This window comes from Ailuropoda melanoleuca, chromosome 8, assembly GCF_002007445.2.
Source record: "Ailuropoda melanoleuca isolate Jingjing chromosome 8, ASM200744v2, whole genome shotgun sequence".
Lineage (NCBI taxonomy): Eukaryota > Metazoa > Chordata > Mammalia > Carnivora > Ursidae > Ailuropoda > Ailuropoda melanoleuca.
In genome coordinates, this window is record NC_048225.1 from 56,046,650 (window position 1) to 56,061,395 (window position 14,746).

The window sequence follows — 14,746 nt, forward strand, 5'->3', positions numbered from 1 at the left end:
TGTGCCAGTTGGCTTTGCAGGTGTAGGAGGTGCGACAGTCCTCCCACCATCGCTGACAGTCCTCTTTGCACTGGGGCACGTGCAGGAAACGTTCCCGGCGCCAGCTCTGGTTCACCTGGGTGGGAGGGGAGGACGGAAGGCTCCTCTCAGCGGGGCGTGGGGATGTGGGCGGCCACAGCCTTGACGGAGCTGCCTGGCAGGCCGCTGGGGTGGGGTGAGGGCTGGTCCCGTACCTCCCGGATCCAGGGCCCCAGGTTGGGTGAGCACTCGTAGAGACAGTTGTCCTGGATGAAGTGGCGCCTGCAGGCGGGCTCCATCTTGCCGCAGTGGTCCCAGGTGAAGTTGTACAGGAGGGAGATGTCCTTGTGCAGCTCCTGGCTGGTGCTGGCTGAGCAGCAGGCCTTCTCCTTCCAGGGAGTGCACTGCGTGGGGAAGACACCCGACTAACTGCGCCCTGCCCAGCTGTCTCCTCCATCGTCCGGCTCCCCTGCCCCAGGTAGGGCATCCAGAGGAACGCTTGCTGGGGAGGGCGTTGCTGTGCCTGGCCCTTGGGGTAGAGGCAATTATAACAGTTTTTAAGAGAGAGTAAAACAGGGGATCTGGGAGGCCTGGGAACCACTGTCTGGGGAAGCAATTATTTTCACAACTCTAAACGGTTTACAAAGTTATTTCACGTGATCCGGGTTATTTATATTACTCATTTTGCCTCCAGCCAATATTAACTGAGTACTTATGATCAATCCCGCATTGTGCTAGGTGCTAAGAAGAATACAGCAGTGAACAAAAAAGATCAAATCTCTGCTTTTACGGAGTTTATGGCTTCAGTCGTGGGCAGGGGGAAGGCACAGAACATTGTAGGCACCAAAAACAGCAAGTGCAAAGTCCCTGAGGCTTTTGCACTTTACGCTCTCAACACTCTAGTAAAAACTTCATTCGTTCACCTGTTACAAAGCTTATGTGAGCCGCACCCTGGTAAATGGTGAGATCAAGATATTAACTCAGGGGGGAGGAGAAGAGCCTGGCCCCAAGCAGGGTAAGGGCAGAGATGAAGGGGGCTGATCTGGCTCTCCTAGGGTCTGGGCCCCCAGGCTAGCGGACTCCGGACAGGTCCAGAAAGTGGCAGGGGACAGAAGGTGTAATGGCCTGCACACGAACCCCAATGTGGACCTGATGCGATGTGAGAGGTCATCCCAGAGAGATAAATTCAAGGCAGATAAGACAGTGGAAGGGGTGAAGGTTTCTCTGCAGAAATAATTCCAAGCTGGGCCTCCAGAGCTGAGTGATTATGAGCCAGTTGCTTGAAGTCTCTGAGATGAACTCTAGCAGCCAGGGCCAAGTGACAGTGGACATGGGGCAGGTCTGGACACTCAGGAGAAACTAAGGAAAATCCAGGAGGGTGGACCAAACCTACGCCTCTCCAACAACCTAGCTCACCCCCAGCACGGCTGACATCGAACATGCTTCCAGGCCTGCCCGTCCTCCTGCGTGCCCCTCCTCAGATGCCCCAACTGCTGGTGGCTCGCAAGACCCCGTGCACCTCCTCCCTGACCTGCTGACCAGGGTCAGCGCTTCCTGCCCCGAAAGAGTGAGTGATTATACCGAAAAGCACTTGCTGGCCTCTAATTGGGGTTCGATGCAGATAGGTACTCCCCTTACAGCCCCGTCTCTCAGAATTACAATCAAACGGCTCCCTCAAAAGCCTGCGTTCCATTTCTTGGCAAAGAAAAGTGCTCCCAAGGGGTCAAAAAGCACCTTCCAGAACTTAAAAAGTTCTGAAAATGAAGTAGTCTTTCAGTTTTGGAAGAGAAAACATTCTGGAGATGGATGGTGGTGGTGACAATAATATGAATGGCCGTCGAACCGGACACTTAGAAATGCCTAAAATGGCAACTTTTATATTATGTATATTTTCGCGCACGTGTGCGCACACACACACCCTACAAAGGAGAAGTCAGAAATGACTCAGACATCATGGGACTCTGGGCTTCCTGCTCCTCGCTTCTGGCCCCTGGGTCAGTCCAGGCCCGCTTTCCCTGGGGACATCCCCAGCCCTCCAGCAGCGGGAGACTTTGTGGGGTGCGGAGGAGGAGCCCAGGGGGAATGAAGGAGCGTGGAGGTCAAGCGCAAGCTCAGCTTCCCAGCTGCTGCAGGGGCTCCCCTGCCTCCCCTTCTCTGTGGGCAGCAGCATCCTTGGCTCTGGTCACACCACGCTCGCCAGTGCCCGTGCTATCACCTTCCCACCCGTGTACAGGCTGTTCTCTGCCAGGCTGGCCTTTCCTGCTTTGTCTTCCTGGAAAACTCTTACTCATCCAACAAGGCCAAGGCTGATGGCACCTTTCCTGGGAAGTCTTCCCAGCGTTATCTGATTTGTCACTGTCTCTGCAGGGCCTAACGGGGGTGGAGGATCGGACCGTTCCTCCGTGTTTGCTGCATCATGACCTTGAGGGACCGGTGTCCCCTGTACCTTGTCTTTGAGCTCCATGGGCCAGGGCATATTTAAGGCTGGAAAAGGCACTGCTCCACTCTGTCTTAGCCCCTGCTCGTGTCTGGCCTCCCAATTCCCATGGTATGTGTACGCACAGACGTACAGGTACACGCACACTGTACCTATGTCCTCTGTGGGCCTCATTTCCTGTTTCTCACCTGTGTAAGCAGAGACCACCATCCACCTACAAAGTCAGCCCTCGGGACATATTCACTGAGGAGGCGCGAGGAAAGCACTTGGCCCATGGGGGGGGCAGAGAAATGGTCCCCCCACTAGAGTAGATTTGGTGGCCTCCTGGGGATCACCTCAGCCACCCTCCTGACTCCATTGCTCCCCAAAGCTGATCTTCCCCTTCCCTGACTTCTTCCATTTTTAGGGACAGCTCTCTCCCCAACCTGTGACCCCACTCCATCCTCACCTGGCCATGCAGCTTGTCCTCAGGGCCTGGCTTAATCTTATGGTGCTTGGCATCCATGCAGACGTTGAGCAGGTCCATCCTGGCCCTTGGAGTCCTGGGCTGGGCACCCCACCCAGCAGCCACCAAAGCCAGAAGCAGCAACTGTGTCATGGGCCAGGCCATATCCATCTGTTCCCACCAGAAAGCCGTGGTCAGAGGTGAACACAGCCTGAGAGAGAGAGAGACAGCAGCCATGAGACTCTCCCCTGGGTTTCTTGTCTCCCTGCCAAGCCCAGATCTTCTGCCCTCCTACCCAGCTTATCCCCGAGGGTACCTGAGCCAAGGAACAAGGCAAGTGTAGAGGTCTGGAGCGGAAGGCAAGACCCTCTCACCCCTTCCCAAGGGCACTCCAACACTAGCTTGCTCTGTGACCTAGGTTGGGTCACCCTATCCTTCTAGATTTCACTGGCAGTATTTCAACCACAGTTTGAGGACCCTGCCAGTTTTGTAAGCCCTACAACAGGAACCACAGGATGTGGTCTCTGACAGGGGTGGGGAATGAAAGAAGGAGAATCTGCCAGCCTCAGCTCATCGCCCACCAGCCCAAGGCAGCCTAGGTGCAGGCCCCCAGAGACTGCCAGGGGGAAGACAGGGATGCTGACCTGGGACCAGCTGAAGACCACTGAGCCCTTCAGGTTCTGCACATGGTTCTGGACCAGGTGCCATGGGAGTTGGGGGTGCAATGTGGAGAGCCAATGAAGGTGCAGGCCCAGAAAGCCAGACCCCAGTTTCTCACACCTCAACAACCCCTCCCCCCACACAAAGGGGTCTTGGGAAGTTACCCCGGTGGAATCAGGCCTAGAGCTACGGGAAGACCCACAATAAGGCACTCGGAGGAGGGACCTGAGCCAAAGCATTAGGTGGTAGGAGCACCAGAGGAAAATTCAGACCCCAGGAGAACTGGGGAAGACTTCACCTTCACCTTTCCTCCCACCTCCCTCCGCACTTTCCCTCAAGGCCTGCCCTGGCCTCACTCTCAGCCCACCTGGGTAGTATAGTGTCTTCCTCCTCCTCCCCACTCTTTTTATAAACCTACCCTGACAGCTTGTTGAGCCTCTAGGTCAGGTAAAGTAGGCTGGCTTTGTCTAGGAAACAACTCAATTGTCTTTCAGTTAGAGATCAGTTAAATAAATCATGGTTCACCCAATGGGATTTAACCTGGTATAAAAGAATGAGAAAGCTCTTGGTATACAAACGTGGAAAAACCTCCAAGTATATTGTTAAGTGAAAGAGGAAGGGTCCAGAAATGTGTCAATAGAATGCAGTCTTCCGTGTAAACGAGGAGGAGGGAGAATGTGTGTCTTTGCTTAAGAAAATTCTGAGGAATGCCTGGGTGGCTCAGTTGGTTAAGCATCTGGTTCTTGGTTTTGGCTCAGGTCATGATCTTGGGGTTGTGAGTTTGAGACCCTCGTCGGGCTCTGCACTCACTGGGGAGTCTGCTTGAGATTCTCTCTCTTCCTCTGCTCCCCCATTTGTGCTGTGTACATGTGATCACATTCCCTCTGTTTCTCTGTCTTTCTCAAAAACAAATAAATACAATCTTAAAAGATAAGAAAATTCTGGAAAAGTACAAAAAAATGTTTTATGTAGTTGCTAGGTGGGAGGACACAGGATTAGGGATGAGACTTTTTCTATTTTTTTAATTTTAATTTTTAATTTTTTAAAAGTTTTTTTTTTCCCAGTAATCTGTATACCCCACTTAGGGCTTGAATTTATAACCCCAAATCAAGAGTCATGTGCTCTTCCAACTGAGCCAGCCCAGGGTCCCAGGACTTTCTTCCATAAACCTTCCTATGCTGTTTTGATTTTTTGAACCATGGGACTGTGTACCTTATTTCAACATAGCATAGACATTTATATGTATTTGAATATAAATATACAAAATGTTGAATGGAGAAATAAGATACAGAATGATGCATCTGATTTGATACCATTATGTAAATTTCAATAACAAGGATGTTCATAAAATAGTGCTACCTATTAGTTACGGATATGCTAGAAGTGTTTGCAGAAATATGAACACCAAGCCACTGGTGGTCCTGGGTCCTTGGGTATACTGCCAGAGAAATTCTGTGCATTTGTGCCCTATACAGTATACAGTTGACCCTTGAGCAACATGGGTTTGAACTGCGTGGGTCCACTGAAACACGGATTTTTTTGGATAAATGTGGTACAATACTGTAAATGTATTTTCTTAGTACCATTTTCTTTTCTCTAGCTTACTTTATTGTAAGAATACACTACATGGGGGCGCCTGGGTGCCTCAGTTGGTTGTGCGTCCGATTCTTGGTTTCGTCTCAGGTCATGATCTCAGGATCCTAGGATCGAGCGGGCAGCACATTGGGCTCTGTGCTCAGTGGAGAGTTTGCTTCTCTCCCTCTCCTTCTGCCCCTACCCCTGTTCGCTCTCCCTCTCTCAACTCTCCTTAAATAAATAAAAATCTTTTAAAAATACAGTATATAATACACATAACATACAAAATAGGTGTTGATATGTTTATGTTACTGGTAAGGCTTCCAGTCAACGGCAGGCTCTTAGTGGTTAGGTTTTGGGGGAGTCAAAAGTAACATGCAGGTTTTCAACTGTGCCGTCTGGGGTGAGTGTCAGCACCCCTATCCCTGCACTGTTCATGATCAGCTGTATATTCCATTTTGTGCACAAGCGATAGATAGTATGCTGTTCTATACTTTGCCCTTTCGTGGGACAGTTTCACTATACATTTATGCTTCTGACAAAACAAACGAAAACCTCCTGAAGCCAAGTTACCCACATCTGATGGCCTGACCTTCCAGTCACTTCTTTATGCCTTGTGTGGTCTGAAATTAGTTAAAATGCTCTCTACAGCAAAAACCCTTTCATTAACCATTATTTAAAAAGTTAAGAAAGGGTTAACTTTCTTGGCAGGCTCAGTGGGAGAAGCATGTGACTCTTGATTGGGGGGGGGCTGTAAACTCAAGCCCCGTGTTGGAGGTAGAGATTACTTAAACATAAAATCTTAAAAAAAAAAGTTAAGGAAGAAAAGTTCATTTTTCCAAGTTAAAAGTGCTTGATCCTTGCTCAAACATTATTGCAGACAGTAAAGTTGCTGTTAGTCTAAGAAGACAGATGGTATTGCTCTTGTTTTTTTTAATAATGTATATTGATGTCTTCCCATTATGATTTTGGGAAAACCTCCAAATCCTGTCATCACTTACTCAACTAGTAGAAGCCTCTCCTGGGGGCAAGGTCTGTGCTTTCAGTCTGTTCTCAGCACATGGTCCTGCCTCAGGTACATCTAAGGTGACAGGGTCAGAGCCTGGTTGTGAGGTGCTCACTTTCCCCATCTACCTGGGCCCATCACCTCCGAGTACCAGACCACACCCAGGCAGCGGCACTTTGCCCTCCTCCTATTGAACCAGCCTGTGGTCTTCACTGTGCTGCTGGTCTTAATATCTTCATTCCGTGGATTGGGACATGCATCTGTTTTCCTTCTTTAGGAGTAGTTTGAACGTGTCAAAGTATTTTGTAGCCTAGTAAACATTAATTATGTAATCACGCTAGTCATATATTGAGAACCACGCTACACCAATTAGAATAATGGATGTGTTACTTACATTGTTGAATCTTGTAACTCTCATGATTCATTGCAACGTTGACATTATTATTCCCAACATGCGGATGAGGAAACCAAGGCCTTGGGAGTTAGGTGAATTCCCAAACAGCTAAAAAGTAGAGGAGTCAAGATTCAACCCAAGTTGATTTAACTGCAAAGCCCATGCGTTTTTCATTGTAATGCTGAGCTGGGAGCCTGACACTGGGCTCGATTCCAGGACCCTGGGATCATGACCTGAGCAGAAGGCAGACACTTAACCAACTGAGCCACCCAGGCATCCAGGTCTCATTTTCTTGCCTTACCTCTAGGAGATTTAGCCAAGAACCCACATCCTATGTTTACTTTTGAGACCAGGCTTCAGAGCTTCTATCCCCAGAAACCTTTCAGACCGTACAATTCTTTTTTCCAGTTCTGCTATGTTTTGCCAAATAAAGGAAATATAATATTTTAGAAATGAGAGTATCATGCTGCCCCATTCCAACCAGAGATAAGCTTAGATTTTTCATCAGAAGTTCTTCCTAGCGTTGTCATGAAGCAAGTATACAAATCATAAATGATGCAAAAAGGAAAAACAGAAGATTTCCATTGTTTTTTTGTTTGTTTGTTTTGTTTTTTAAAGATTTTATTTATTTATTTGACAGAGATAGAGACAGCCAGTGAGAGAGGGAACACAAGCAGAGGGAGTGGGAGAGGAAGAAGCAGGCTCACAGTGGAGGAGGCCTGATGTGGGGCTCGATCCTGTAACGCTGGGATCACGCCCTGAGCCGAAGGCAGACGCTTAACCGCTGTGCCACCCAGGCGCCCCTCCATTGTTTTTTTGATATAAAGCTAAGCAAAGACACAAATAAATGTATAAAGGCAGTCACGCATGGAGCAATGCTGAGAGCATACCCAGAACCAAGGGTTACAATTAATCCCATCCTGGGTAATGGAGGGGAGAAAAGCCCTTTCCCATGTGGGAGTTAAAGAAGGGAACACATTCTTTGACCCTTGAGAAGCGAGGTCTCTGTCACCTCCCTTGAACGTGGACAGGCTCTGTGACTGCTCTGACCAATAGATTATGGTAAAACTGGTGCTTTGCCCGTTTCTAGCTCCAGGCCTTAAGGGACAATTATGGAGTGAATGTTTGCATCTCTCCAACATCCATATGTTGAACCCTAACCTGCCCCCCACCATGTGATGATATTAGGAGGTGGGCCCTTTGAGAAGTGATTAGGGTTAGATGAGGTTAGTGCCCTTATAAGGGTCATGAGAAAGCTTGCTTCCCCTCTCTGCTCTCCACCATGTCAGGACACATCAAGGAATGGGCAGTCTGCAACTTGGAAGGGGGGCGTCCCCAGAATTCACCATGCTGGGACCTTGATCTTGGGCTTTCAGTCTTCAGAACTGTGAGCAATAAGCTTTTGTTGTTTAAACGCCCTGTCTATATGGTATTCTGTTACAGTGGCCCAAACTGACCAAGACAGGGACTAGCAGCTTCGACTTCCTATTTCTTGGAATATTGCCTCTTAGACCTGGGAGCCACCATGTGAGAGGACTGACTGCCCTGCTGGAGAGGCATCGAGAAGCCCATGGACGACATGGAGACGAGAGGGCCTAGCCGAGGCCAGCCTTCCAGCAAGCTCTGCCGAAGGGCCACGCCCGTGAGTAAAACCATCTTGGATGTTCCAGAGCATCCCCGACATGGGCTGAACATTATTAGGGGACCTTAGTCACTGCCACATGGAGCAGAAGGATCATCCAGCAGAGTCTTGCCCAAATTCCTAACTCATGCAATCTTGAAATACAATAAGAGAGCTATTAAGCCACTACGTCTGTTTGATTTTTTAAATTCACATTTTGGCATAATCTTCGACTTAAAGAAAAATTGCGAAAATAGTGAAGAGAGTTCCCATATTCTTTGCATCCATGTTCCCCAAATGTTGACATCTTACATAACACAAAGTACATTTTGGCCAGAAATTTGGAGAAGTGGTGGCCCTTTCAGGGTGTATCATATCAAGGGGTATGTGGCGTGCACGATGTCTTACTGCTAGCCATCATTCGGTTAAGGTGGCTTCTCGCCGTATAGTTATTAGTTCTCCCTTTGTGAGCAATCAGTATTTTGTGGGAAGATACTTTGCCACGATGCGCAATCCTTATCACACGGGCATCCACTGATTTTAATGTCTAGTCTTGCTTGCAACAGTAAACCGCAGAGCCGGGCATGTGTGGCAGCAGCTAACGGCTGATATACCACAAGAGTCAGTAGCGCCTTTTTCAGGCTCTGAGAAACAATTTGGCTTCTCACCTTAATACAGCCACATAACCCTTAATTCTACAAAATTTACAAACTATTTCCACAGAATTCCTCATCACCGCAAGGGATGATCAAATTATTCGATCATTGAAGAGTCTTAATTTGGGGAGGGACCTGATTCAGTTGGCAGTTTTGAAAGATCTCCTGGCTGGAGTGTGTGGAAGGGATTGGGTGTGGGCAGGGCGGTTGGATCTGGTAGACTTCAGGAGTCAGGGCCTGGGATGAGGGCGCCTTGGACCAGCAGGGTGGCAGTAGGGTTTCGGTCAATACATCATTTCAAGATCCACTGTGTGCCTACTATGTGCTAGGCTGTTCTAGGTGCTAGGGCAACCACAGTGAGCAAGACCGAGTCTCTGCTCTCGTGGAACTGAATTCCAGGGAGGGCAGGGACGTGGGAGAAAACAAACGGAGAGATACATGGTGACGGTGCTCTGGAGAAAAAAAGCAGAGTAAGGGAATAGAGAAGGATAGAGGAGGGGCTATTTTTTTTTTTAAGATTTATTTATTTGCTGGAGAGAGAGAGAGCATGAGCACAAGTGGGGGAGGGGCAGACACACACACACACACACACACACACACACACACACACGGAAAGGGACAAGCAGATGCAGACTCCCCGCCGAGCAGGGAGCCCCACACGGGGCTGGATCCCAGGACCTGAGGATCATGACCTGAGCCGAAGGCAGATGCTTTAACCAACTGAGCCACCCAGGCTCCCTGAGGAGGGGCTATTTTATGTAGGAAAGATCTACAAGGTGATATTTGGGCAGAGGCCACAGTGAAGTAAGCAAAGGATCCCTACGGGTATGGGGGGGCGGTTTGTACCAGTCTCAGCCTATCAATAAGCAATGTTGTGGTTGGACTGGCCCTGGCCCTTGTGGTTCTTGTTATGAATGTAAGACACCTTTCAGCAATCACCTTCAGGGAGCTTTGAAAAAAATAAAGATTTATTACTTACAGACCTGGAAATTACACAGCGAGGGCACTGGCAGAGAGAGCACACAGGCCTGGGGTCTGCTTTTATTGGGGTCAAAGTTGGGGGCCTACGGTTTCACAGGCTCACTATTTATTTATTTATTTAAAATTTTCATTTATTTGAGAGCTTGAGAGAGCGCAAGCGTGGGGGGGGGCGGGGGAGCAGCAGAGGGAGAGGGACAAGAAGACTCCCCACTGAGCAGGGAGCCCAATGCAGGGCTCAATCCCAGAACCCTGAGATCATGACTGCTGGTGAAGTCGGATGCTTAACCAACTGAGCCACGCAGGGGCCCCTTTTATTTATTTGTTTGTTTGTTTTAAAATATTTTATTTATTTATTTGAGAGAGAGCGCGCGCGAGCACAGGCTTATTCTTTATTGGTGAATTTAAAACCTAAGCACAGGGGGTGCCTGGTGGGCTCAGTCAGTAGGGTACGTGACTCTTAATCTCAGGCTTGTGAGTTCAAGCCCCATGTTGGGGTATGGAGCCTACTAAAAATAAAACGACAACAACAACAACAGAGTGGGAATTTAAAGTGTGAGAAGAGAAAAACAAAAAACAAAAAAACAAGTGACCCAAATGGTCAGTGGAAATCAGCCAAGATCTCTGAAACAAAAGAGTCTCAGTTGGGGGCGGAGGTGGCCTGGCTCTTTATCTAGCTCATGTTGCTGGCAATGTGTTTATTGGAGTTGGCTGTCCTTGAAGAGGATGTCTCAGTAATCAAAGCTTACTTGTCAGGCATTTGGGTTGCAAAAAAGAACAGCTGACTCTCAAGGTTTACGCTCTAATCTACCCTGTGATGCTAAGGTGTCAGAGCCAATGGTGAGGAGATTAACCCGCCGGGTAGCCAATATGCTAAAAGTCAGGGGTAGGGTACCTTGTAACCCAGAAATTGCACGTCTAAATAGGATTATAGTAGCAAATGCTATAATAATTATACAGGCAATTGTCTGAAATCCAGTCCGCAGCCATTGTCCCAAACTGGAAAGGTCCAGCCATGAAAACAGGTTAGTGATCTCAGGGGCTTAGCAACCTGTTCAAAGACTCGGCTAATGTTGTGGAATATTTTAATGTCTTGGGCCATCTGGCGTAAGTAGGTTTGAACCCGTCCTGAGTTGGGCGATTGCTCCGTACCTCATCAAACTAGTCCCTTATCCCGAGAGTAGGTCAGTTCAGTTAGGGGATTGTCTTCTTTCAGGAGGTGGTGATGAAGGTTGGTTCTCCAAGTTAGGCCTATGTGGTGTAAGTATTTGCATTGGGTATTTAATAAAAGGCATTTCTATGGCAACAAAGGAAAAAAAAAAAACAAGGTTAATGATTGGAGCAGATTATAATTGCAGTTTCTGTGTTCTGAAGGCAGCCAGTTGGGATTCTCAATGTTGGGCATGAAGCATCTTCAGATGGAGTGAGGGCAGACAAGGGCAGTCTGATAGGTTTTCCTGGTTTGCAGTTTGAATATTGATCGTTCTGAGTGACCCACAGAAACAGGCATAGAGATTGCCCATTCATGAGCTGCTGTGGTGATTTCTCTGAAATGTATATCAAGTTGTCCCACTTTAGCTTGCATGGTTTTAAGAAAAAGGCAGTTTTAGTTCTCAGTGATTTGGAATCAGAAGGGTGGGAGAAAAATTGGAAACGTTAGATTGGAGAGTTGTAGCCAGATAGTGGAGGAAATAAGAATTAGTGTCCTGTCCAGTTTACAGCAGTTTACAGGTAGAAAACAAAACCTCAAAGACAACAGGTCTAGAATCTGATATTTACAAGGGTGCACTATAGCTTTCCATTGAAACGTACTTTTTTCTCTCTACGGTCACCCCTGTTGCTATCAGAAATAATCAAAGAGACTGGTTTGTTTGCAAAATAAATCTAGTCTCCTTAAACTTGGTCTGATGATTTATGTAAATGCAGCAAGAACAGTGATTAACCATATAGGTTCTTTTGTGTTTGCTTTGCTGGAACTTTTCATAAGGAATCTCAGACAACTTTTAGAAGCCTCTGGAGGTTAAGAAGCCAAGCCAAGGATCTGCCGTCAGATTTCTGCAATACCTATAGATTTGAGTGAATTCCTCTCTTCTTGAGGTTCCCCAAAATATTCTGAGGCTCCTGGGACTGCCGAGACATGACCTTCCTTATGCACCTCATAGGTCTGCTAAAACCCTGTAAGCTAGGTGCTAGGCTGATTTTTCCAAGGGGCTTTCTTGGCTCCATAAAGTCAAGTATAGTTCCTTAAATCTGGTATCATGTTTGAGCCTATGCATATCTCTCTAAAGTATGACATTCCCATCAAAGCCTTGGTAAGATAACCAATTTTTCCAACTGTGTCCTGTTACAAGGAAACAGATCCTTACTGAACTTCTGCAAATAACTATATTGCCATGAAAATAAGAATCCTCGCTGAGAGTTTCCAAATTCTGGAGAGATCAGACAGGAAGAAAAAGTAAACTCTTTCATCTTTGTTCACAAAGATGTACTTTACCAAATTGTTGTCATAGCTGGTTTAAGAGAAATTCTTTAAATCTGGAAAACAAAAGATTAAAGATCCAGCAATGTTTCAAAAAAAAATAATAATAATCATCGTCCTCTTTCAGTCCTATGTAATTAATTCTTGATCTTGATCTTTTGTTAGCACTTTTATGAATCCAGCTTTTCATAAGAGTTCTGTAAATTCTTACCCAGTTCAGTGGTATGATCTGAAAGTGATCAGACACTTGTACTTGTCAGAGTCCTTTCCATGAATCTCCTTGAAGAGGAATTACTTTTGCAAAAGAACCAGTAAAAGAGTAAGTGACGGTAAATGAAAAACGACAGGAAAATGCCCATGGTTAAAAGTCTGATGAGAGTTCTGTTTAATGAAATCGACAAGGAAATTCGGTTATTTCTCTGATCCCCAACATTTTAAGATGGTAACTGGAATGATGACTGATAATGCTACATATTAGACTTTTAGGAATTTCATATAATTTCTGCAGCCCTTATATTACTAACATATACCCATCAAGGATATCCATAAAGAAGTTTTAGTATTATTTTTTACTTGGCAATGCTTCCCCTGTTTTAACACATTGAATAAGCCTAATTCGCTAAATGTCTTTCTTTATACAGAGAGAGAACAAATCTGAGATGTTCCAGGTGCCCTTTAGAAAATCCCAAAGTCCTTCTAAAACAAACAAACAAACAAACAAACAAACAAACAAACAAAAAACCACCAAAAAATAAAACTTCATTTAGAATTTGATTTGGGGAAGTTTGATTTTTGTCTTTTATTTTCCTCTTTCCCATTATGGAATAATCAGTTTTGTTTTTTTTAATGTCAGGAAAAATTTACTTTCTTTTTCCTTAACAAAAGTGCATCTTCATACCTCATACCTTCTCTTAGCCAAAAACATATCCTACTTTCCTTGCATACAGAGCCGTTTCCTTTATTAGTTCTAGGAGCTTTAATTGTATGTATTAATTAGAACCTTAACCCTTAGAAACCTTAATTTCTAGTGAAAACTAAAAGGCAAGCAGTTATGAACTGTTACACCAGCGTTCTTTAGATTGGCAAATTTATGAATGAATTTAATAGTTCCTAGTCACATACATAACCTCATAGCACAATTTTTCAGTGTGGCACAGAACATGTTTACTAATAGACCCAATTATCTTTAGTGCCCTGTAATGAGAGGTCAAAAGTAGGTAAGCTTAGACTTGTTCAACAATTAATGTTTCAGTAGTTCATCTTATTTGGATGGAAATAATCTAGACATTCAATGAATTTCCATCATTTAACATAACTTAGCAAAAGAATTCTTTTTTTTTTAACTTAGGAAAATTCTAATGGTGAAAGTTACCAAAGATTTGTGAAACTTTTTTTTTTTAAGATTTTACTTTTTTTTAAAGTAATCTCTACACCCAGTGTGGGTCTCGAACCCACAATCCCAAGATCAAGAGTCCCATGTTCCACTGACTGAGCCAGCCAGGCACCCTGTGAAACTATTTTTAAGTAAATATGCTATAAGACATAATTGTTGCTGAAAAGTTCACTTAAAATCTCTTCTCCCACTTAACGTGCTCCCAACAACTATGTTTAGATTACCCAAAAAAAAAAAAAAATTCGTTAGACACTACAGAAAGTCAGCCATCATCCCAAGCTCCTTTTTTTTTTTTTTAATATTTTTTATTACATTATGTTAGTCACCGTACAGTATATCCCTGGTTTCTGATGCAAGGTTCGATGATTCATTAGTTGCATATAACACCCAGTGCACCATGTAATACGTGCCCTCCTTACTACCCATCACCAGTCTATCCCATTCCCCCACTCCCCTCCCCTCTGAAGCCCTCAGTTTGTTTCTCAGAGTCCATAGTCTCTCATGCTTCACTCCCCCTTCTGATTACCCCCCTTTCTTTATCCCTTTCTTCCCCTATCGATCTTCCTAGTTCTTATGTTCCATAGATGCCAAGCTCCTTTTCTTCCTGACAAAATGTATATTAGAGACAACATGAATTTGACCAGTAAATGCAGGTAGGATAAAAGTTGTATGCCTGGGGGCGCCTGGGTGGCACAGTGGTTGGGCGTCTGCCTTCGGCTCAGGGCGTGATCCCAGCGTTATGGGATCGAGCCCCACATCAGGCTCCTCCACTATGAGCCTGCTTCTTCCTCTCCCACTCCCCCTGCTTGTGTTCTCTCTCTCGCTGGCTGTCTCTATCTCTGTCGAATAAATAAATAAAATCTTTAAAAAAAAAAAAAGTTGTATGTCTGCATTAAATTTAATGCTGATAACTCTGAAGACACACCGATTTTAATTAAACCAAAGTTAAACTAGCTTTTATTTACCAGAAATTATCCCAGATAATATGAACTTGAAAAATATTTGGGTTAGTTTCTACATTTCTGAGTTTTAGGAATACTTACTTCAAAAAATGCTCATTTTTAAGCCAATTAAACAGAGCTCT